Source organism: Felis catus, chromosome X (genome assembly GCF_018350175.1).
Source record: "Felis catus isolate Fca126 chromosome X, F.catus_Fca126_mat1.0, whole genome shotgun sequence".
NCBI classification, from domain to species: Eukaryota; Metazoa; Chordata; class Mammalia; order Carnivora; family Felidae; genus Felis; species Felis catus.
The window spans coordinates 23,208,866-23,233,750 of NC_058386.1; the positions used below are offsets into that span (position 1 = coordinate 23,208,866).

Sequence of the window (24,885 nt, forward strand, 5' to 3'; positions counted from 1 at the left end):
TCCATCCTGGATGTACCACTGCCATCTGACTTTGGATTTTTGCTGGATTTTTCCAACCTTATGATTTGGTGACTTTCATAAGCTCTAACTCATGATGAGCTGTTCTGGCCATATGGTCACTTAGTGTCCTATGGGAATCATTCCATGTACATCAGGGGCCAGTAGCACACCAGAAGTTGTTTTTCAAAAGGAATATAATTATTTGTTGCTGATGGCAAGGCTTTGTTCCAGAACCCCAGGAGCCTGTATTGGGATTCTCTTACTAGGGCTTGCCACAATTTTCACACAGCATCTTTTCCCATTATTGGTATTTCCAGCATGATAATGTCTGCCAAATCTTATGGCCTAAGCAGAAAGGCTGCTTGTACTGCAGCATGCAATTGCTGCAGAGCCCTATTAATCTCTGGTTCCTGTTCAAAGCTGGCAGTCCTTCATGCCACACAATCTTTGGGTGGGAGCGGTATTGCCAAGTGTGGAATATTGGAGGGAATATCCTAGCATACCCTGACTAGAGGATTTCCAAAATGTTAAGAATGTGGCTGGTTCTGCATCTTGGTAGGGTTTATCTCTTATCTCTGGAGCTTGTGTGTTTTCCCAAGGGCATCCCTTGCTTCTTTATATGCTACTTAAGAAGTTTGTAGGCCTTCACACCTGGCTTTCACTTGTTTCCTACTCTCCCTTGGATGCTTGAAAACATTTTGCAGTTTAACAGTGGCATTTAGCTATAGCCACCCAATCCCATTATCTTTGTTTTCTTTTTTTATGAGAGAAACTCTCACATTCCCATGTCAGGGTGAGTTTAATTTTTAAACAGCTTTATTAGACATAATTCACATACCATATAATTCACCCTTTTAAAGTTTACATTCAGTATTGTTTAGTATATTCACAGTGTTGCACAATCATTATGATGATCAAACTTTATATTTTTGTCTCCCTGAAAGAAACCCATACCCATTAGGAGTAGGAGTCATGCCTATCTTCTGCCCTCAGCCTTATGAAACAATTAGCTTTCTGTCTCTATAAATTTCCTATTTTAGACATTTGATACAAATGGAATAATACAGTGTGTGTTTTTTGGTCACCAGCCTTTTTCACTTAGCCTAATTTTTTCAAGATTCATCCATGTGATGGCATGAGTCAGTACTCTATTTCTTTTAATTCTCAAATAATATTCCGTTGTATGGACACATCACATTTGTTTATCCATTCATTTGTTGATGGACATTAAGGTTGGTTCCAATTTTGGCTCTATAAATAATGCTGCTGTGAACATTTCTGTACAAGTTTTTGTGTGGACATATTGTTTCATTTCTCTCAGGTGTATACCTAGAAGTACAATTGCAGAGTCATATAGTAACTCTGTGAGTAAATTTTTGAGGAACTGTTTTGCAAAATGCCTGGTGCATTTTACATTTCTATCAGTAAAATATGTGGGTTTCAATTTCTCCACATCCCTACCAACAGTTATTATTGTCTGTCTTTTTCACTAGAGCCATTCCACTGGGTATGAAGTGATATCTCAGACTGGGTTTGCTTTTCAATTACCTAATGACTAATGGTGCTGAGTGTCTTTTCTGTGTTCCTTTATCCTATCATCTGATATTTCCTCCATAATTATCACATACCTGGTACATTGCACCTGCTAGGGCAGTTCCTCCCACTGGTACACCGCTTAATTCACCACCAGTGAAAATTTTAATAACTCAACAGCCATCTCATGCCAAGAGTTCACCGTGCTACACTTGCTACCAGGAGTCTTCATAGCAAGTTGGGTGGTGAGTGATCTAGTTCTAAAACACCATCTTACTGCAGCTTTCTCAGATTACTCCTGGTACCAACTGTTGCCAATAAAGTTTTCCAGAAGCAGATGTGAGACGGTTTGTGGTAGAAGCTATATATTAGAAATCAACATCTGTTAAGGCAGAGAGAGAAAGAAGGATCAGGTGGAGGATGAAGTCGAACTGAAATGCAGGCCTGACAGAAGAGGCTAAACTGGTGGGGATCTCTGGAACAGCTCTTGCTCATTATAGTGTCCCATTTGGGGCCAAAACGGTCCAGTCTTTATACCTTTGTCTGATTCAGCTACCAGATGTGGGCTGCCCTCAGAAGAGTGTACCTCAAGTAAGGCCAGTCTCTGCAGATGAGACAAAACCAGAAAGAGCTGACAGCTGGAGGCTGTCTGCTGACTCCCTCCCAAAAGCTGGGCACCAAATCATTTCTTTCTTCACTGATCTGTGTATCACATCGCCATGTCTACCACAAATGTTATACTTGGACGTACTTTAGAGGCCTTCCTAATAATTAACTATATTTTGTTAAGTAGCTTTTGGTCATGGTGAATGATCTCCAAATGTTAAATAATTAAGGGATGAATATGAAGTTGATAGATAACATATGCAGGGGTTAATTTCCTCCTTTTAATTATTTACTTATTTGCATGTATTTATACTTTGCTGCCTATTTATACTTCTGTAGATATAGAAGTACAAACTAGTTTCTTCTGATGACACACATAAAATTGTACAGCCTGAGAGATTTACCTGGTCTTGAATGAAATTCTCTGTCCCTCCCTGCCTTGCACAGAGTTCCACTGGCCCTGAGAGAGAACCATAGATGCATTTATCATCTTTTTCTAGCCTTTTCTGTAATTTGACCTTTTGATATTAGGACATGACTTTTTCAATATTCAATTGTTATATTGCAAATGCATTGATCTTTCATGCCTTGGACATTCACTCTTTAGTGTAGAATTGACTAAAATAAAATGTAATACAATATGCACTTTGAAGAACCCGAATCAATTTAGGCAATTTTGCTACAGAGAAAGAAATTTACTTGTAAGAGGCAAACCATATTGGAAATCCTACCTTAAGTGGCGAGTACACTACCATTTAGTCTTAATACAAAGTAGTTTCAAATATGCTTATGTAGAGGTGAATGACAAGAACAAATCTTTTTAATACACATTTATATATTACTTTCTAGGCAATGACTTTCTCATACAATGTGTGTTTTATTTTTTCTCAACAAGTAGACATTTCATTCGATTTGCTCTAATGGCTTCTGTATTTTAATAGCTTGTATATTTATTTACATAAAGAGAGTCCAGTGGCTGTCTCTTATTCTAAGTAATTTACACCGGTCTGTGCTTTCAACACTTTAACTTCAATGTGTCTGTAAATTGTCTGAAAATTTTGAATTTCATTGAATTGAAATGAAAGGCAAATGAAATTGAATTTTAGCATGCAAAAGAGTGGGTAAATTCTTATCACGGTTGAAGAACACGTGCACACACACCGCCCCCTCCCCCACCAACCATACATACAACATGGGTTTCCATGCTACATCAGGATACCTTAGGGACTATGTGATTTTTCTTCTCCTGTACAGAATTTACCACAGTGGATAAGGGAGAGACTAGTAATGGGTTGATGGGCCTATCTTAACCACCAGAATAATAGGATTACCTCTCATCTTAAAAGACTGGAACAAAATTGTTGCCAAGGAGCAGAAAGGTAAAATTTTCTCTGTAGGAACATAGCCATCCATAGAACTAGTAACCTGGGGACACACTTTCTTTAAAAGCCTTTTCAATCCTGGCAAAGTCCTGAAGAGAGGTAACCTCTGGTAAGTGAAATGTTATGACTTCCTGTTCTTTCTTTCGGCTCTCACTTGAGAAAAACCGTGGGGCAGAGCTTAAATGGAAAGAATTACTCTTCTAAGACAAATTAGTATAGGGATGTATTAGATCAGTATTGTATAAGATATTGAGATGTTAAGTTATCAGTGCTGCTTCTTTTCCTCTGTTGTCATGTCTCTGAGTTTGTTTGTTATAGCACCAGATAACAACCTTGCTAACAGAAACTATTGGTTTATGTTCCTTCTATTAATAGGACCTCTAGAGAACTCAGGAACATATGTTTGGTTATGAAAAAAAAAAAACCTGCTTTTATTATTAGTTTTATTATTTTAACCCTGCTTTTATTTACCAAAACATGTTTATTTTAATGAACAACCATTATATGAGTGTGTATGTGTGTATGTATGTGTGTGTGTGTGTATATATATATATATATGTATATGTATATATATATACATATATATATATATATATACACAAATATATATATGTACACGAAACCAGGTATCACTAAGAAAGCTTTCTGGAACTTATAATGTATGTACAGGCTACTTAATTTTTAATCTCTGTTGTCAGGAATAGTTTGCTGCCTAGAAACCAGTTCAATTCATCATCCATGTATTAAGCACCCATTATGAACAAGCCATTGTGTTAGGGATTGAGAGATGAAGAGGACATTGCCTTATCCTAATGAAATGATATCTAAGTGGACTTCTACATACTGCCCACAGTTAGTACTGCTCCCTTATCACCACCGACCCCAGTCACATGTTCTTCTTTTATATTAAGAACTAAATATATTTGTATGGGCCCCTTCTTTTCTCAGAAACCCATTGAAGCCTGTTTCTGCTGCCTGTAGCTTGGATTTCCCCCACTCTTTCTGAATGCCAGAGCACAGCCACCTACAGACACTGTTTTAACCAAATGAACTGATAATGATCTGAGTCCAAGCAGACAAGATGCATCCCTATTATATAATCATATATCCTCAATCAGGCAGGAGTCCAAATTTTCAATATTGGTGGCCAGTATTTTTTTCCATCTTTCATTGACGTTATTATTGTTTCGATTCATTTGTCAGCATCTATATACTTCCTTGTATAAGACAGAGTCTAACTTCAGGAAGTTATATTCACAAAGACTGCTTGGAATATAAATTTTTAACTCTAGCAAGATTCTCCAATTAAAACAAAAAAACTGTGCAGGGGTACCTGGGTAGCTCAGTCAGTTAAGTGTCTGACTTCGGCTCAGGTCATTTACCTCATGGTTCGTGGGTTCAAGCCCCACATAGGGCTCTGCACTGGCTCTGTGCTGACAGTGCAGAGCCTGCTTGGGATTCTCTCTTTCCGTCTTTCTCTGCCCCACCCCCATGCTCTCTCTCTCTCAAAGTAAATAAATAAACTTTAGAAACCACAGTGTAGAAATTATGCTTAAGACAGGAGAAAGCCTTTCCCAAAGTATGCAAAATAAAACATACTTGACTTAAAATACCAATGGCTGTTAACAAGACACAAGGTATAATGGGGATAGCAGATAGGGTTTTGGAATTGAACAAAACTGTTAATATATTGGCTCCTTTTCTAATACCTTGGTGATATTCAGCACCTCATGAATTTAAACTCCCAGGGTGGGGCACCTGGGTGGTTCAGTTGGTTAAGTGTCCCACTTTGGCTCAGGTCATGATCTCCTTGTTCCTAAGTACTAAGTTTGTGAGTTACAGTCCTACGTCAAGCAGAGCCTGCTTGGGATTTTCTCTCTCTCTCTCTCTCTCTCTCTCTCTCTCTCTCTCTCTCTGCTTCTCCCCCACTTGCGCTTGCTCACTGGCTCTCTCTCTCTCAAAATAAATTAATTAATTTAAAAAATAAAATAAAAAAATAAACCCTAAGGGCTTCCTTGTTAAATGTCTTATGTATAAAAAAGTTAATAATTTCCTCTTCCTGAGAGTTAGTGTAAGAATTAAAGCATAATATAATATTTTTTGGTTGAACCAAATGAAAGTTGCCAAGATTCAACTTTTTGGAACCTAAAAAATTGGCAATTTTTATGGTTCACAATCAAAAATGTATATAGAGCACTTTGTATACAGAAAGCACTGAATCACTTCTAGTTCTTGCTGTTTTCATGGGACAGCTGGTATGTTCAGCTTTCCCCTTCCACCATGCCTCCCACTACACCTCCAGAAGCTCAGTGTGGGAACAGAAAATCTGCTTTGTTGTCTTCCCTACTTCTAAAAATGTTATGATCTCTTTGGCACAAATTTTGGGATTGTGATTCAAGGGTATTCCATGGTGGGGGGGTGGCTAGGGGAAAGTGAAGGGGAAAGTAGGTGGTTACCTCTGTGGTATCAAACCTTAGCAACAGGCTGCAAGCTGGGGGGTGCTAAGAGGAAGAAAAAGAGACTGGTATTGAGTGAAGTATAGTTTGGTGTTCCTTCATTTGTGAAGATGAAACCAATTCAGCAGTGACTATTTCTATCCCTATTTCTTCCTATTGATTCTTTCTATAACTACTATTAGGTCACACAATCCTTCTCTTCTGCAGTTCTTGTCTTTCCCATGGGAGTTTGGCAGTCCATTAAATTAATGGAGAATGCTTCTGAAGAATTTAAGAGAGCCTTCCCTTATTCCCCTTTCTATAACTCTTCCTACAACTAAAGGCAAGGGAAGCCTCTGAAGTAACCGAAGGAAGAAAGAATGAATATTCTATAGATGGGGGCAGGGAATAAATATGGGCCTGGGGCAGCCCATTCAGAGCAGCTCTTCCCAGGTGGGGGCTTATATATGTTTATAAGTGTTTTCAGTTACCTTTATTCATTTAACACACATTTGTCATCTCCCCAAATAGACTGTCAGGGGCCACATAAGATTTGTGTGTATTTTCCTCCTTCCTCTTTCATCCTGCTACTTAGTTTATTTTTCCCATACATTTAAAGCAGTAGAGTTCAACCAACTCCCAAAACCAATAAAGCATCTTATACTTTTAAAATATCTGGTTTCAAGCTCTTTGATTCTCTAATAGACAGAAAGATCCTACCCCTGCTTTATCTATTTTGATATGTCATTTCCTCTTGCTAAAGCACTTTCAAAGTGGAGCAACTGCTTCATTTCCTTCTGAGGCCATCCTCTCATACACTTGAAGACATCTATTAAGCTTGGATAGCTTCCTTTGTTGTGGCTCAATAGCCTGAACTTCATTTTTGTTCAGAGAAGCAATTTCATATCCTTTAATCTTTTCAGTTGATCTTCTCTGGATCCTTTCCAGTTTCTCCCATATATATTTTTTTTTATAAATGGCAAAATTTAAACTGCCTCTACAGGTTCCCAGGTAAAGGTTGCATAATTAACTACTCCTCCCCCCTTCCCCAACCAATCAAAGTTCAACTCCCCTCAGAACTATTACACAATGACTTTGTTTATAGGTGCTTGGGTGTGGTACAGTTTATATAAGGCTTTTATAGTCAGTGCTCAAGCTGGAAAGTCTTTGGTGAGAGAGTCATTCTCAAGAATTCTGGCTTTGGAAGGATTCTGTTAACATGACTCTATAACTTTATGTCTTAGGTGTAATAAATTAAAGATATACACACACTTTTCTTGGTGGCAGTTTCCACGGAGAGATCGAGTCTGTATTCCTGCCCTCAAATCTGGGCTGGACTGTGACTGCTTTGACCAAGTGAATATGGAAGAAGTTCTAGGCTGCCTTAGTTTGGGCTGCCATACCAAAATATACTGGGTGGCTTGAACAATAAACACTTACTCTTGTAGTTCTTAAATCTGGCAAGTCTAGGATCAAGCTGTTGGCAGATTCAGTTCTTGGGGAAGATACTCTTCCTGGTTTGTAGACAGTCGCTTTTCCCCTGCATTTTCACATGGTGGGTAGAAAGACTTCTCCTGTCTCTTCTTCTATTTTAAATTTATTTTATTTTTTAATTATTTATTTATTTTTAAATATAATTTATTGTCAAATTGGCTTCCATACAACACCCAGTGCTCATCCCAACAAGTGCCCTCCTCAATGTCCATCACCCACTTTCCCTTGTCCCCCACCCCCTATCCACCCTCAGTTTGTTCTCTATATTTAAGATTCTCTTATGGTTTGACTCCTTCCCTCTCTGTAACTTTTTTCCCCTTCCCCTCCCCCATGATCTTCTGTTAAGTTTCTCAAGATCCACATATGAGTGAAAACATATGGTATCTGTCTTTCTCTGACTGACTTATTTCACTTAGCATAATACCCTCCAGTTCCGTCCACGTTGCTACAAATGGCCAGATTTAATTCTTTCTCATTGACAAGTAGTATTCCATTGTATATATAAACCACATCTTCTTTATCCATTCGTCAGTTGATGGACATTTAGCCTCTTTCCATAATTTGACTATTGTTGAAAGTGCTGCTATAAACATTGGGGTACATGTGCCCCTATGCTTGAAAGAGAGACAGAGCATGAGTGGGGGAGGGTCAGAGAGACAGGGGGACATAGAATCAGCTTCTGTGGTGTCAGCACAGACCCTGACATGGGGCTCGAACCCACACACTGAGATCATGACCTGAGCTGAAGTCGGATGCTTAAGTGACTGAGCCACCCAGGCACCCCTCTTCCTCTTTTTTGAAGGGTATTAATTCCATCATAAGGGCTCCACCCTTATGAGTTAATCCAACCCTAATTACTCCCTCAAGGACCCACCTCCAAATACCCTTACACTCAGGATTGGGGCTTCAAAATAAGAATTTTGGGGAGGGACACAAACATTCAGTCCATAGGACAGGCATAACATTTTGGAGGATGAGCAGTTATCACTTCTGTCCTCTTGGAGCCCAGAGCTGACAAGTAATATATCCAAGTACCCTGTTGAACAGAACTCGTGCAGAAGCAGCATAGGTGGGGAGAGAGACACAGCTGAGCCAAGACTTCCAGCAGTCCATGCCTAGTTGGTAAGCATGTCAGTGAGGCCATCTTGGATCCTCCAGACCAGTTCAACCACCAGATAAATACTATGGATTGGCCATGTCAGTGCCACATGGAACAAAAACATTGTCTCACCAAGCCCTGCCTAAATTCTCAAGCTAGTGTATTGTAAGAGATAAGAGTAAATTGTTTTGGCAAGCCACTAGTTTTGTAATGATTTATTGTATAAAATACCTAACCAGAACAAGAGAGAAACACAATTCACTCTCTTCACGTTGCCTCCTTTTCTCTATGCCTCTCAATATTTCCCTAGCCTGTAGATATCTTTGAGTACTCTGGCTAAGTGGCTTTAGTTGTGGCTGTGACCTCTGGGGTGAATGTAGAGTGTTTGGTTGTCACCATATAAACCACTCCAAGTACTTCTCCAAGAATTTGGATTTCTAGGTTACTTGGCTATCAGTTAGCTCATTCAGGGTCACTGGGAAAGACCAAAATGTTAGATAGGCAATTTTCTGTCTTTATGGCACTTTCTGTTTCTTTCATCTTGGAGCTCTGAGCTTCCAGGTGACAAGACCACTCTGCTACAGAGACCATGTGAAGATAAAATGTAACTTCTGTATCCTCGTTGGATTAATACAAGCTCTACTCTAACCTATTCTAAGTCAAAAGGTAAGTGTTGTGTCTCACAGTTTTACATGGAAGACTGATATCTGATTTATTTTTGTCCCAGGAATAAAGCTATAAAATATGATGGAAAATGTGGTTAGACATGTATAGGAGGGTGAGGGGCAAAACTGCAATATATCCCAGTATTCCTTAGTCCATCCGTATGAGTCATAAATACTCATTCCTAAATCCTGGGGTCTTGAAACAGATTTACTGAGGGTGCTATGGACATGTTATGCTCCTTCTCCAGGGAAAAACTGTCTATTTAGAGCTTTTTCACTTATATTTTCTGAAAACTTTTGCAAGTCTCAAAATATGATCTGAACAAGTAGATTACACACTGCATTATTTCTAATCAATGAACAGGACTCAATTCTGCTAAAATGATCTTCCTTCGCTGGGAATGATCTTCACTGGCCTATTTCCTTCACTGTTACTGCATCAAAAGTAGGGGCTTATGTCCTATTGGTTCACTTGTCCAAGGTCAGGAAATCAAAAGATTTAGTTCCTATGGATGCAAATATTTTAAAAAATACTTAAGGGTATGTTATTATAGCTACCAACATACTTTCACTATCAGTATCAGCGGTCACCAGTGCAAGATTATTTTTACTTTGCCAACCATGGTTGATACCCGCACTCCTTCCCCATTTCTTAAGGTATGAAAATAATGGATATTTAAGAAGTCACACATTCACACAAAGACCTACACACACACCACACACAGTTAGTGTGGCTGGGACTGTTGATGTAAAAATTTTAATGTTTTATTCTATTCTCTTATTCTAGTCTCTGGCTACTGAGAGGTATGTGGTCAAGAAGAGCCCTGCATGAAGAACGCATCTGAAACCAATCTCTCATAGTCAGAGGCACCAAAGTGAACCAATTCAGAAAGGCAAGCCAAAGACATAGACAATCTGTTATACTTAGACCCTCGGTGAATAAACAGATGGCTGAGAGTGCAGAAGTATGCTCAGGGCCTGCAGATCTAATAACCAGAAAAGTCAACAAGGGCACTTGAGTTGAATTCTTGGTGACAAAGGCTGGAGGCTGGTTGAATTAGGCAGATTGGGCTTTTCTAAACTAGAGCAATAGATTTTCACCAACCCTTGAAGTTTTAAAATGCAACATGCAGGAGATACATTGTACAGAAGGAAACATAATTGGAAAGGACACTAATCACTGCATTTCAGGAACCAAGCATGGCTGGAATATCCTTACCCTGGGAGGGTTCTCTGAAGCTTAGGTCACTTGAGTACATATATATTAAACCTTGTGATTACTTAATTATTGCATTTTATGGACTTGAGGAGCCAGTCGTTTGGTATAAAGAAACTTTTAGGTTATGAGAAAATACAAGGTAGACTCTGAAAAAGAGAGCCATGGAAGAACATCAACAGAGCCGGAAGAACAGATATGGGCATCTGGCCAAAGCAGATGCTCCATGAAGCTAAGGATGCTGTAGCATCAAGGTCCTATATGTGCTGGTGATTTTTCCAAAGGCCTAGAGCAATGTGTTCACATGATACTGTGTTTTGTAAAATTTGCACTTTAAGATTAATTTTTGTAGTCCAGTTTCTTTGCATTGTGACATGCCTTCTGTCACATTTTCCTTCTGTCATTGCCACTTGCATAGCCAAAGAAACTTCTGGGATATGACTAAGGTGAAGGTCAGGTGGGAAAGATTTACTTTGAATTTACTGGGAGATATCTGTGTGGTTTTCAGACATGTCCAAGAAAAGTTATTTCTAATCATCCACACAGCAATGGCTTCCACAAAAACTCCTATAGTTCACCATTCTGTCTGCCCCAGTGTTGTGACAGGGATACACAGGACCAGAGGTATAACTATTACATGAACATGCTCTAAGAAACTCCACATTGAAGGTTTGCAGACAGGGGAGGAGAAACAAGGAAATGTATGAAGCTAGGAGCTGGTCTATGGGAAATTTGTCTACTCATCAGTCATATAACACCATAAAGGGAGGATTTGGTTTCCAGTGATGTTTGTCAAAGCAGACTATATTTGATAATACAGTGTATGCTATTATAACTGCGCCATACATTTTTTTTTTCTGTTTTGATGAGAGTCCTACGAAAAGGAATCAATCTGAATTCTCATCGGTACACATGGAAGGAGGGGGGAAGAACTTGTAGTGTTATTACCAATACCTAGTTATGTTTGGGATGTTGCATGCTTTGCACACCCAAAGCACTGGATGGTGTCTTAATATATCCATTTGATGAGACAACAAAGCATCCCCGCTTTGTTGGAACAAATTCTGAGAGACCTAGATGAAACAGTTTAGCAAAACAACGCATTCAGCAAAGTAAGAAAAAAATAAGTATTCTAATAGCAATTCACCTAACACTTCTTCCAAAGTATGTGCAGGAAGAGCAATCTCGCTGTATGTTAGTTTAACTCACTACCGAGTAGCAGTAATTTATAATGCATTTGAATTGTTTATCTGTGTCTTCTTGCTTGACAAATATAGACACCGTTCAACCTGGATCTTACTAGCTATGTGAATTTGGACAAGTCATGGAACCACCTGGGCCTCTGTTTCCTTATCTCTAAAATGGAAATAGCATTTATTCTCCTCCTCTGTCAGGCTGTATCAAGAGAAATCTGGCACACTAAATATTACAGGTATGTGTGCACTGCAAAGTATTTTCCAGTGTTAACCAAAAGGCTTTAGTGGTGATGGTTTGAAAAGGAAAATGGAACTTCATTCTATTTACCTCCAGGATTATTCCCCACTTCTGGACAACCTGACTATATTTTGTCTCAGTGCAAATAGGTTTATTTCTCAAGACAATTTTTTTTCTCCTTTTTTTCAAATTTAAATTTTAGTTAACGTACAGTAAAATATTGGTTTCAGGAGTAGAATTTGGTGATTCATCACTTACATACAACACCTGGTGCTCATCACAATAAGTGCCCTCCTTAGTACCCATCAGCCATCTAGCCCACCCCCCACCTACCTCCCTGCATTAACTCTCAGTTTGTTCTCTATCGTTAAGAGTCTCTTGTGGCTTGTTTCATTCTCCTTTTTAAGACAAAAATTGTTAAATTTATCTCAACTCAACCAGTACAAAATATAGAAAAAAAAACTTAAAAAAATAATGCATTGAGTATGATTTTTTTTGAAATTCTTCCTGGGGTATAGCAATTAAGTCTGCTTCCTGGTTTATATGGAAGATACGGTAAGCCTATTTAAAGCGGCTTTATCTAAAGAAAAATGCTGTCCCTTGTAAGGAAATAGTAACTTTTCTACCTAATACTGAACTCAAGACATCTGTTATATCTCAACTATGGATATTATCTCAGAGATATGTGGAAAGCAACAAATAGCATTCTGACATATAAGTGCATTGACAGAGAAAAAAAGCTGCTAAGGGCTCTCACCCAGTAGAAATTCATTAATGCGTTTCTCATGACCCAGGTCTAGAAAGTCCATGTTTTCAGTGGTTTAGTGTTGATGAGACTTCGGGAGGTTGGCCTACACCAACCAACTGTCAGGATACTTTAGAATAAAACTGAATGCCAATCTATTAATTTACAGTGAGAAACACAACTGTCTAGTTGATTGGAGAGTTAGGTCAGCCAGACCAGCACATTCTCTCCCTGTGGAAAAATGCCAAAGGAAGTCAAGTATGGTTAGAAAAGCCTAGTGAGGGAGTCAACTGAATGACTCAAATATGATAGCCCAAAGCAGCTGTGTCTGTTGGTACAGTCACCCCATAGCAGGATCGTAGTGGACCTTACATAAATCTTAGGGAAACCAAAGAAAAAATTTACTAACAGTTGAGCATGGCACAATGAACAGAGAGAAAAAAGTGTTATATCTGTACTCTTCTGTCTCCTAGAAAGTATGGAGAAAGAATGCTGACTTGTAGATGTTAAGGTTACTATATAATATAAAGTAGTAAAATAATTAAAAGCAAGATTTATATGTCAATATTAAAGATACACCATAGAAATTGAGGAAGGGTAATGAGTAAATTCATAAATTAGGGATTCACCATTTCATTAAAGGAGTTAATTTATGGATGAGCTGATTGTGACAGAAGACTACCTATAAATCAAAGTTCTAGGTGTGAGAAGGGACTTAAATATAAATAAGATATGGCCATCTTTATTAAAATTCATCAGCAAGTAAAATTCTCTTGTACTTGCATTTCTTGTGTATGTCTGAATTTTAACTCATTATTTTTCATACCAGGAAACCTAATTAAGTCAATATTTTCACTTGCTAACATCTACAATCCAGAGATAGGAAATTAGTGAAAACTACAAATGTGTGATATCACATTTACATATTTAGTAACTTTTTATTGACTACTTATACTAATATTTATAATCTTGACAACTCACTCCTGTGCTCCTTGATCAGTGTCATGGAGTTGGTTCTCTGACATAAATTTAAAAAAAAAAAAAAAAAAGAAAAAAAAAGAAAGGGTCATCAGGAGACCTAGGGCTCTGAGAAGGAAGATTTACATGGGAAAAGTGATATGCTAAAAAATTTCTGCTTTTGACCAAGACCTTTCTAACCTATGTCTGTACTGAAGGAAATGTCCTTTACAATGAACACACAGGCATAACAAGAGTGTCATTCTAGGAGAAAGAACTGAGGAGGTTATTTAGGCCTACATTTTTGTCTAGAACAACAGTCCATGGAGTCCATGACACTACTTAAAGGAAATCTGCGAGGTCAAAAAATCTGGTATGCAAGATTATACTGTAACAAAGAACAAAAAGATCATTGGTAATAGTTTCAAATCCCACATTATCACCAACCTTTAAGAAATTGCCACTTGCCCATTTGAGTATAGTGATGAAGAGGTATACATACAATTACCTGAGAAAATCGTTAACATATTCCTCCCTTTTCAGCCTCTATACCTGTATGGGGCCAGATTTTATCCATACACATCAGCCAAAACTATACATTGCGCCAGCTTAAATGCAGAAACAGATATGATATTCACTTGTCTTCTATTAAACCAGACTTAGAGATTTCAAAAAAATGTAAAACAATCTCATTCTTCTCACTAATTTTCGTTTAAAAAATGTAGTTGTTATTTTTCATAAAAATGTTATAAACATATTAATAGGTTTATTATTGTCATTTTCATTTTTTATTATTTTTTAAAAATTTATTCATTTATTATTTCTGAGAGAGAGCAGAAGCGGGATAGGAGCAGAGAGAGAGGGAGACACAGAATCAGAAGCAAGCTCCAGGCTCTGAGCTATCAGCACTGATGTGGGGCCCGAACTCACAAAGTGCAAGGTCATAACCTGAGCCAAAGTTGGATGCTTAACCGACTGAGCCAACCAGGTGCCCCTATTGTCATTTTAAACGAATTGATAAATGTTTTTTTTAAAACATCGTGGTTTTAATTTCTCATATGGCAACTGTGGATAGTTATAATGCATGTTAATAAAATCTCTTTTGGGCCCTCAATGATCAGAGTTGATCAGCTCTCTTTGATCAGAGTTCAGGGTTCATGAGACCAAAGAGTTTGATAATAATTAATAGAGGACTCAAGTGAGACATATCAAGTAGGAATGGCTAAGTTTAAATCTCCTTTTCTTATATGGCCCTTGTCATGGAAGGGCCAAGCAGTATCAAGTGAACAGCAATAAAAGAGAGTTGGTTAACCAGGACTGTCCATGGTCTGAATTTCAACAGAGAAAAATAGAAGAGAGGCTTTGATATTATTGGATGTGTGCTGTATCTCATTAGGATTTCAGAGCAGAAAGGAAGACAGGGTATAAACCCAAAGAGGAACAAAATTATTTTTTCCCTCGTGTCCCTTTTGTCCTTTAGCCCCCAGAAACTGGGTAAGTCTAGAAAAAAGTGACAGGATCTTTTAAGAGACATTGAAAGCAAATTCTATGCTGGATACTGAAAGACATAAATTACAACATGCCACATGAGGTCCATCCCTAGGAGCCAGGTCTGCCTATACCCCAAAGGCTTGCCAGGCTACAGCATCAGATACTTTAGCAACACTGTCATCATGTTCCTCCAGAACACCATGTCTCGGAATTAAGGCCTTACTAAATAGTTGATGAATATTTCATTTCTGAAGTGAAAAGGTGGTGCCAGCGGAAATTTAAAAGAGTATGAATGTAAGAATAAATAATAAATATTAAAAAGAAATGCTAGAATTTTACTGATTAGGCTCTATGCTGCTGAAAATATTGCTTCCCTACTCAGCTCTCTTTCATCGTCTGTATGAGTGCTATCCAAACGAAATATAATGCGAGCAGAAATAAAATGTATGTCACGGAAGTGATTTTGAATTTTCTAGGAGTCACATTCAAAAAGTAAAATAATTACATGATATTAATTTACTAATTTTATTAACCAACTCTGTCTAGAGTACTATTCCAATATGTAATCAGTATAAAAATTCATAAGATAATGTACATTATTTGCTTCATACTAAGTCTTCAAAATAGGGTACATATTGTACAATTACAACACAACTCGAATTGGACTACCTATAGTTGGAGTGCTCAATAACCACATAAGGCGAACATACTAGGCAACTCATTCTATGCAGTAATAATTTTGCTTCCATAAGCAGCTTTAACTTGAGGTCCTAAATGTCGTCTTCATAATTTTTATTGCTTTTATTTTCCTTCTTTTCACTGTGCTAACAAAACACATAGGTGTCACAATTCTCACTTTCCTTTCTACTGGGTATTTTAAGTTGGTACATGTACTGGTTTTTGGATTTCAATCTCTCTGTTTCTATGAAGTGTTTAAATATAGGTATTAAAATGCCTTTTTGTAATGTATCTTAACTCAGGGATTAAATGTATCACTGCTCCCTCTGTTAGTACATTCTGGTTTTTTATTTTTGTTTTAAAAACAGAAACTTGTTTTTGTTTCTGTTTGAGGCCCACTTGGTAGATGCTTCTGTCTTTCTCCAACATAAAACTTCTATTCCATTTGTTCTTTGTATTTTGTTGTTATTGTTCTAAGAGAACTAAGTGCTGTGGGTTTTAGTACATTTTGAAATTTAATGTTTGACTTAGATGTTCTGTTCTGAAATAAATGATGAGGAAGCATCTAGGTCCCTTTTATTATGGCATTTTCGGCCACTGCTCACCTTTTGGGAGTTAGGTAACTTATCTTTTATCATTTCATATATTCATTCTTTTCACAGCTACTCACTGAAGTCACTGTGTTTCAGGCAATGACCATCTCTACTTCCTTCCCTACCATGAAGGATCAGTTATATTTTTTAAATTACTAATATGGAATTAATTTATACTTACAGAAGATTTGCAAAAATAGTGAAGAGTTCTCATATATCCCTCATCCAGCTTCTCCTAAAGTTAACATTTTATGTACCAACTATCATAATCAGTACATTAATACTGATTCAGTACTACTCCCTGAACTATAAATCTTATTCACATTTCACCAAGTTTTCCACTAATTCCCATCTTTCTGTTGCAGGATCCAATGTCATATTCCATATTGCATTTAGTTGCTGTGTCTCCTTAGTCTCTTCCAATCTCTGATGATTTCTGGGTCTTTCCTTGTCTTTTATGATCTTGATACTGTTGACATGTACCAATAAGTTACTTTGTAGATGGTCCTCAATTTGGGCTTGTCTGATGTTTTTTCATGATTTAATGAGGTTATACATTTTTGTCAAGAATACCACAGACATGATCTTGGGCCCTTTGTGCATTACATCAAACCCTTCATTATGTCAGCATGTCTTATTACTGGTTCTGTTACCCATGTTACCAATAAGATAGTTGTTTCCAGGTTTTTCCACTGTAAATTTACTATCTTTCCATTTGTAGCTGACAATATTTCTGAAGAGATAGTTTGACACTATGCAAATTCTATTTCTCAACAAACGTTTACCCACCATTTTTAGATTCCAGCAGTGGAGCTAGTCTGCATCAATTATTACCATCATGAACGCTTACTAGTAAATTTTTCTATTTCCCTCTTTCTTCCTACATGTGTCGTTTGGAATTCTGCTCAAAGAAAGAGCTGTCCCTTCTTCTCTACTTATTTATCTGGTGATTTATCTATATCCGTATGGACTTAAGGATATTTTTATATTTTTCTATGGGTTTTATCCTATGGGTTTAAATCCAATGCCATCTTTCTCTTTTTCCCACAAAATAGTCCAGCTTTGATTGTTAGGAGCTCCTTAAGGTTGGCTACTGTGGTCTTTCAAAAATCCTTCATTCCTTTTTATTCTAAATTGCTTTATTGAAGTTTAATTAACATTTGAAAATCTGTACATATTTATTGGTTTCCTGTTACTTTTAAGATAAAAGTTAAATCTCTTGAAAAGACAGTCTCTTCAGTAAATGGTGCTGGGAAAACTAGACAACTACATGCAAAAGAATGAGACTGGACCACTTTCTTACACCATACACAAAAAATACTCAAAATGGATTAAAAACCTAAATGTGATACCTGAAATCATAAAACTCCTAGGAGAAAACATAGGCAGTAATTTTTTTGACGTTAGCCTTAGCATCATTTTTCTAGATATGTTCTTCTCAGCCAAGGGAGACAAAAGCAAAAATAAACTATTGGGACTACACCAAAATAAAAAGCTTTTACACAGTGAAGAAAACCATCAATAAAACCAAAAGAACACATACTGAATGGAGAGGATATGTGCATATGACATATCCAATAAAGGGTTAATAGCCAAAATGTATAAAGAACTTGTACAACTCGACATAAAAAAAAAATCCCATAAATAATCCAATTAAAAATGGGCAGACGACCTAAATAAACATTTTTCCAAAGAAGACATACAGATGGCCGACACATGAAAAGATGCTCACCATCACTCATTATCAGGGAAATGCAAATCAAAACCACAATGAGATGTCACCTTACACTTGTTAGAATGTCTAGTATCAAAAAGACAAGGGGGTGCCTGGGTGGCTCAGGTGGTTAAGTGTCTGACTTTGGCTCAGGTCATGATCTCATGGTTCGTGGATTCCAGCCCCTCGTGGGGTGCTGTAATGACAGCTCAGAGCCTGGAACCTGCTTTGGATTCTGTGCCTCCCTCTCTCTCTCTCTCTCTGCCCCTCCCCTGCTCATGCTCTGTCTCTCTCTCTCAAAAATGAATAACAGTATTAAAATTTTTTTTAAAAAAAGACAAGATATAACAAGTGTTGGTGAGGATGTGGAGAAAAGGGAACCCTAGTGCAATGTTCCTTGGGAATGTAAATTGCTACTATGGAAAACAGTATTGACGTTCCTCAAAAAATTAAAAACAGAACTACCATATGACCCAGTAATTCCACCATTGGCAATTTAGCCAAGTAAAATGAAAACACTAATTTGAAAAGATATATGCACCCCTATGTTTACTGCAACACTATTTACAATAGCCAAGATATGAAAGCAACCCAAGTGTCCAATGATAGATGAATGGATAGAGAAGACACAGCTCACACCCATCTCAAAGACTCTCTTTTATTTTTCTCTTTTGAAATCCAGACCACAGACAGTCCTGGTTAACCAATTCTCTTTTGTTGCTTTTCATATGACACTGCTTGGCCCTTCCATGATAAGGGCCTTACAAGCAGAAGAGATTTAAACTTAGTCATTTATACTTAACAACATGGATGGACCTAGAAGGTATTATGCTAACTGAAATAAGCCAGAGAAAGACAAATACCATATGATTTCACATGATTTCATATGATTTCATGTGGAATCTAAGGAACAAAACAAATGAACAAACAAAACGAGAAACAAACTTATAAATACAGAGAACAAACTAATGATCGCTGGGGTGGGGAGTATGGTGGGTGGAAGGATCGGCAAAATGGATGAAGGGGAGTGAGAGGTACAGGCTTCCAGTTATGCGATAAAAAAGTCATGGGAATGAAAGGTACAACATAGGGAAGATAGTCAATGCTATTCTAATAGCATTGTATGGTGACAGATGGTAGCTACACTTATGGTGAGCATAGCGTAACATACAGACTTGTGGAATCACTATGTTGTACACTTGAAACTAATGTGTCAACTATGCTTCAATTAAAAGCAAAAAAGGAATGAGCTTTCTAGAGTAGACGTATAAATAAATATTATATATATATGAATTATAAAATGAATATTATATAAATATAAAATTGTCTCTTACAAAAGATAAATTTCAAATCTTTGCATATGGCATGCAAAACCTCTTATGATCTCATGCCTTGCTTATTCCTATTTAGTCTCATTTTCTTTCTTTTTTTTTCAAGTCTCATTTTCTATCATTGCTCATCCACAAACATACACACCATGATAACTTCAAATGAGCTGTGTTTTCCTTTCTCCTTAGGCCTTTGTATATTCTGTACCTCAGCCTGGATCATTCTATTCACCTCCAAACTCTACCTCCAACAGCCCTTGTCTTCCTTTTACCTTCCAAGTAGTGACATGTTTATAAAACAAGTGACACTCTCATATACTGCTGATTCAAGTGTGGATTGTGACAAACACATTGGAAATCTTTTAGGCAGTATCTACTAAGCCTGAAGATATGCATATCTATGACTCAGTTGCTCTCTCTCTCTCCATAGATATCTATATATTTATCTATATCTATATCTATATCTATCCAACACCAATTCTTACGTCTATTCACCAAGAGGCATGGATAAGAGTGTTCACAGCAGTGTGGTTTATTCACTCCCACAATATCTACTTCATGTTTCTTCCAGGACTAGCTTTTCTGATGTGTCATATCATCCTCCTGTCCTGGCTGGCATTACTACCTCTGTTGTATTCTTCTATATTTAACATTTTTACTGAAATGGTTATTAAATTATATATCTCTGTATATTGTCTGTCCCTGAAGATGGGGGTATTATAATTATTTGCAGTTTTATTCCAACTCTCTGTCTTCTCTGGTTTCTAAAGACAAAGAACTGAAAAAAAATCAAGTTTCAGATAGTTACTGACTAAAAAAAACTTTATAATCAGAAACAAGATAGATCATGGGGAGTTTGTTTTTAGACAGCTTAGTAATACAATAGCCTGTCCATCTTTTAATTGCTATTTCCTGGCCATAACATTCAAATTTTCCATTACATACTCTTTGAGCTTTAATTAATTAATTAATTTATTTATTTTGAAGTTTATCCATTTATTTTGAGGAGACTGAGAGAGAATGTGCCTATGCATGCATGTGAGCAGGGGAGGGCAGAGAGAGAGGAAGAGAGAGAATCCCAAGCAGGCCCCACACTATCAGTGCAGAGCCCAATGTGGAGTTCCATCTCACAAACCATGAGATCATGACCTGAGCCGAAATCAAGAGTCAGATGCTCAACCAACTACGCCATCCAGGCACCTTGTCTTTGAGCTTTTAGAAAGATTATTTTTATCCCCATGTTTTTAAAGTCCTGCATCTATAGAATTGTTTTATTTTCATTTTTTTCCAAAACATAATTATATTACATAGATATAAACATGTACTTATCTTCACACCATAAAACCCTGTATTAAGCCTTTAAAAATGTCTTTCCAACAGAAAAACACAAAAGCATTTTTCAATATACTGTTACCAAAATATTTCTGAAGGATTTTTAATAATAACCTATCTTCCACATGTTTTTCCTATATTGAGATATATAGTTACATTTAAAGAAATGGCTAGCATACACTTGCAAAATCCATAGAAAATTGTCCATAAAAGGACTATACAAGAAGTTCCTTTTTACTGTGTTTATTGATCTTATTTTAGAGAAAATATAAGAGGTGAAATGCAAGGTGCTTTGGTTTGTAATGTAGCAACAATAAAGATAAAATCATAAAAGAGAATGTTTGGTTTAGCTTCTGAAGAACTATGAGGCCCAAGGGGTGGTTTCCACTACACTCTCCCTCCTAAACATTTAGTATCACTTTTGGAATATTTCTCTTGTGTATTTTCAGTTCAGTTCATTTGTACACTACCAAATATAAATTGAAATATTGTAGTTTTTAAAATGTATGCATAAAAGAAAATGTAAATGATGTAGACTATTTCCATTTTATTAGAGCACAAAATATTGTTGGAAAACTTGCATTCAGGAATCCAAAGTTGAAGTAAAATGCAAAAGAATGTGTAACAAGAAGCTAGTTAGTGCATTGACAAAACAACTTTCCCAAAGGGACTTAAGTGTATTGCTTTTTTTACTGTGGTCAAAACCACAGATGAAAGTAAGAAGTAATTTGAAACCTCTACCTCCTTAAATAGTACAAAGGGCAGGCAGTAAATGAATTTGGACAATATGAGGTCTATTCCTTTCCACACTCATCCAGAATGGCCTAAGCGCACTTAATCATATGATTAGCCAGCAGGCTCTGTGCTCTGAGAGAATCTAAGAAACACGAACTATCGTGTCATCAAAGGGACTTACTGAGTAGTGCCTACTACCAGTACAGAAAAACATTAGGAGAAGTACTATTTTAAACCAACTGAAAGAGCAACTCACACACCATGACATATAAACTGATTCGAGGAAGTAAATGAGGGTAGAGAAGACGAGTTTACTGAATTTACTCCCCATCCCACTCCCATCCCCAGCTTCTGGAGAACTGGAACCAGTGATTCTCCTTTATACAAACTGAAAACTATTTTATTCAAATAAGTTATAGAAATGACTGATATAATATAAAACACATCATATATTATATCTGGATTTACTATGGAAATTGAGATTCCTGCAAAATTCTAATTTTGTGAATATAGTATACACAGATTACTTGTGGTCATTAGATAAGAGTGTAGAGAATCTGTCGGACCCACATCATCTCTGACAGGTAAAAGCACATCTTCTTGCGCTAGTATTGTTATATGGGGTTCTTCTCTAACTCTCTCCATGAAAAAGGCCTATAAATTTCCTGGGTAATTGGAATAAAAAATAAGTTAAAAGTTAAATAAAATACCACACTCCAAAGTGGATAGGGACGAGAAAAATGGCACATCTAGAATATAGCTTCTTAAGTAGATTTAGAAATGATTTTTAAAACCTTTTAAATGAAATATAATTGATAGATAATATTAGTTTCAGGTGTACAACATATACATTAGAAAATGTTCACTATGGTAAGCGTAGTCACCATCTGCCACCATAAAAACGTATTACAATATTATTGACTATATTCCCTATGCCGTACTTATCCCCATGACTTACTTATTTTGTAACTGGAAATTTGTACTTCTTAATCTCTTTCACCTATTTTGCCCATCCCCCAATGCCCTTCCCCTCTGGCAACTACCAGTTTTCTCTGTATTTATGATTCTGTTTCTGTTTATTTTTGTTTGTTCATTTGTTTTTTAGATTAATGATTTTGAAGAGTCTCTTTATGCTTCATTTTATTTTAGTATTTGGATTTCTTTTTCTTTTTCTTCTTTTTTTTAGGTTTTTTTAAAAACTTTAATTCCAGGGTAATTGACATACAGTGTTATATTTGTTTCAGGTGTACAATACAGTGATTCAACAATTCCATATATTACTCAATGCTCATCAAGGTAAGTGTACTCTTTTTTTTAAAGTTTGTTTATTTTTGAGAGAGCGAGTGTGTGTGAATGGGAGAGGGGCAGAGAGAAAGGGGGACAGAGGATCTGAAGCAGACTCTGTGCTGACAGTAGCAAACCTGATGAGAGGCTTGAACTCAGAAACCATGAGATTATGACCTGAGCCAAAGTCCGACGCTCCACGGACTGAGACACCCAGCCACCCTAAGATAAGTGTACTTAATCCCCATCACCTATTTCACCCATCCCCTCACCCACCTCCCTTCTGGTATCCATCAGTTCTCTATAAATTAAGAGTCTGTTTTTTTTTTTGTTTCTCTCCCCTGCCCCTTTGTTCTTTTCTTTTGTTTCTTAAGTTTCACATATGAGTGTTTGAATTTATTTTTCTTACAGGAATTGGGAAGCCATTTAGCATTTTAAATCAGGGCTATGATGTCATCAGATCTGTGTATAGAAAGAGAAGTCCACGGACAGTGGAAGATAGCAGCAGGTGCTGTCAGTGCCTTACCCGTGTCCATTTTGTACTCACCATTTCAGTACATGCCAATGGCATCCTCCAGGAAGCATCAGCAGCTCTCTACCAAGGGTTTTCTCCCAGGGCATCCATGGGGCAGGTCCAAAGTGCCAGAGAGTAGTATCTTCCCTCTGCCAATGACGGTGGAGAGCGAAAGGATAAATACCACAGCCTCCTTTATCCTTAAGTAGATGACTGTGGGGCCTGGTTCCCCATACAGATTGAGCCCAACTTAACTTCATGAGTTAGCTGCTCAGTAACAAATTGTTTTTTGGTTTGTTTTCTTCCATCTCTCACATTTTCATTCCCCTACCAGGGTTTCCAAGATTTTGGCTCACCTACTTTCATTCAAACTACTTTCATTCAAATTCTCATCACAGAATCTATTGTCGGGGAAAACTAAGATACTTGATAATGACAGTGGTTTTAGGAAGCTGACTCTAAGAATGAATTTTGGAATCATATCAAAGGCTGGTTAGATAGAAGCAAGGATCATACTGCTAGTAGTAAGTGCAGTAGAGATAATCCCTGATATGCTGTAGCCTCATAATACAAAGAACCTTATAAGTGGAAATTTGGGCAGATATGAAGCAAAGGATATATATTTGATTATGTAACAGCTCTAGTACTTGCATTTGGAAGATATGAAGAAATTGTAATTAAAATGAGCATCAATATATTGCTTTGTGATATACATCCATGTATTAAGAATGCAAGGAGGAAAGCATCCAATTCAAGAGAATAAATCTTATGGTGAATAGAGAAGGAATGTAGTTAAGGAAGGGTACACAGGGGGCTTTAAGTATTTTAATATGTTCTCTATTATTAGTTGGTTGGAGGTGGTGTATTGTTTTCTTCTGTTGTGTATGTCTCTAATTTTCAATAATCAAGAAAAAAACAGCAACAGAAAACAAAACCATACTCACAAAGTACATAAATAAACTGGAAAGACAAGGGCTAATCCCTACATTTTAGAAACAAGGGGAGTGACTGCAATCAAGACAAGTAAATTCTCAGGGTCACTCATTTAGTGGTGGATCCAGAACTAGAAAATAAAACTGTCAGATCAAAGATTATAGTTGATGCCTTTAGTATACCTTGAATATACTAAGGAAATTCCATTTAGATGGCGAACTTGTAATCTTAGAGAGTAGACATGGTTTTAAGAAAATGTCCACCAAGAAGTTATATATCATCTTAAAAAGTTGTTTATCTGGCCATGAATGGGCTATCCACATCTCAGAAACTGTGTTTCTTGCACATGGAGACTTTGAATTTACAGAGTTGAGAAGCAGCAAATAAGGCAAACACATTGCAAGAAACAATTTGGAAAATAAATGTAGCAAGCACTTGCAATGTAGATACAACAACAGAAATGGTGAAATGAGTATTATTTTAAAATAACTCAATGTATTTGCTACATACAGTATTTAGTCAGCTTAATAAAATTTTAGTTGTATTTTCTTATACATTTTCCTGGAAATTTTGTATTCTGTGATGAGAGATGAAAGATTAATTTACCCAACACAAAGAGGAAATGACCAAGTCCCTATGTCAAGAAACATTTTGTTTGAATTTTATCTCCTCATGATTTGTACATAAAAAGGGAACAGAATGAAGAAGATTGATTTA

General features: G+C 36.9%; 1 long non-coding RNA gene across 1 annotated transcript; it reads left to right on the forward strand.

Annotated features, from left to right (window-relative positions):
* The first annotated feature begins 8,147 nt into the window (after positions 1-8,147).
* LOC123383493 lies at positions 8,148-22,733 on the forward strand. The gene is made up of 3 exons (XR_006593247.1): positions 8,148-9,215; positions 10,002-11,862; positions 22,682-22,733. It is a non-coding gene; the product is annotated as an uncharacterized LOC123383493 (long non-coding RNA).
* Positions 22,734-24,885: the final 2,152 nt, after the last annotated feature.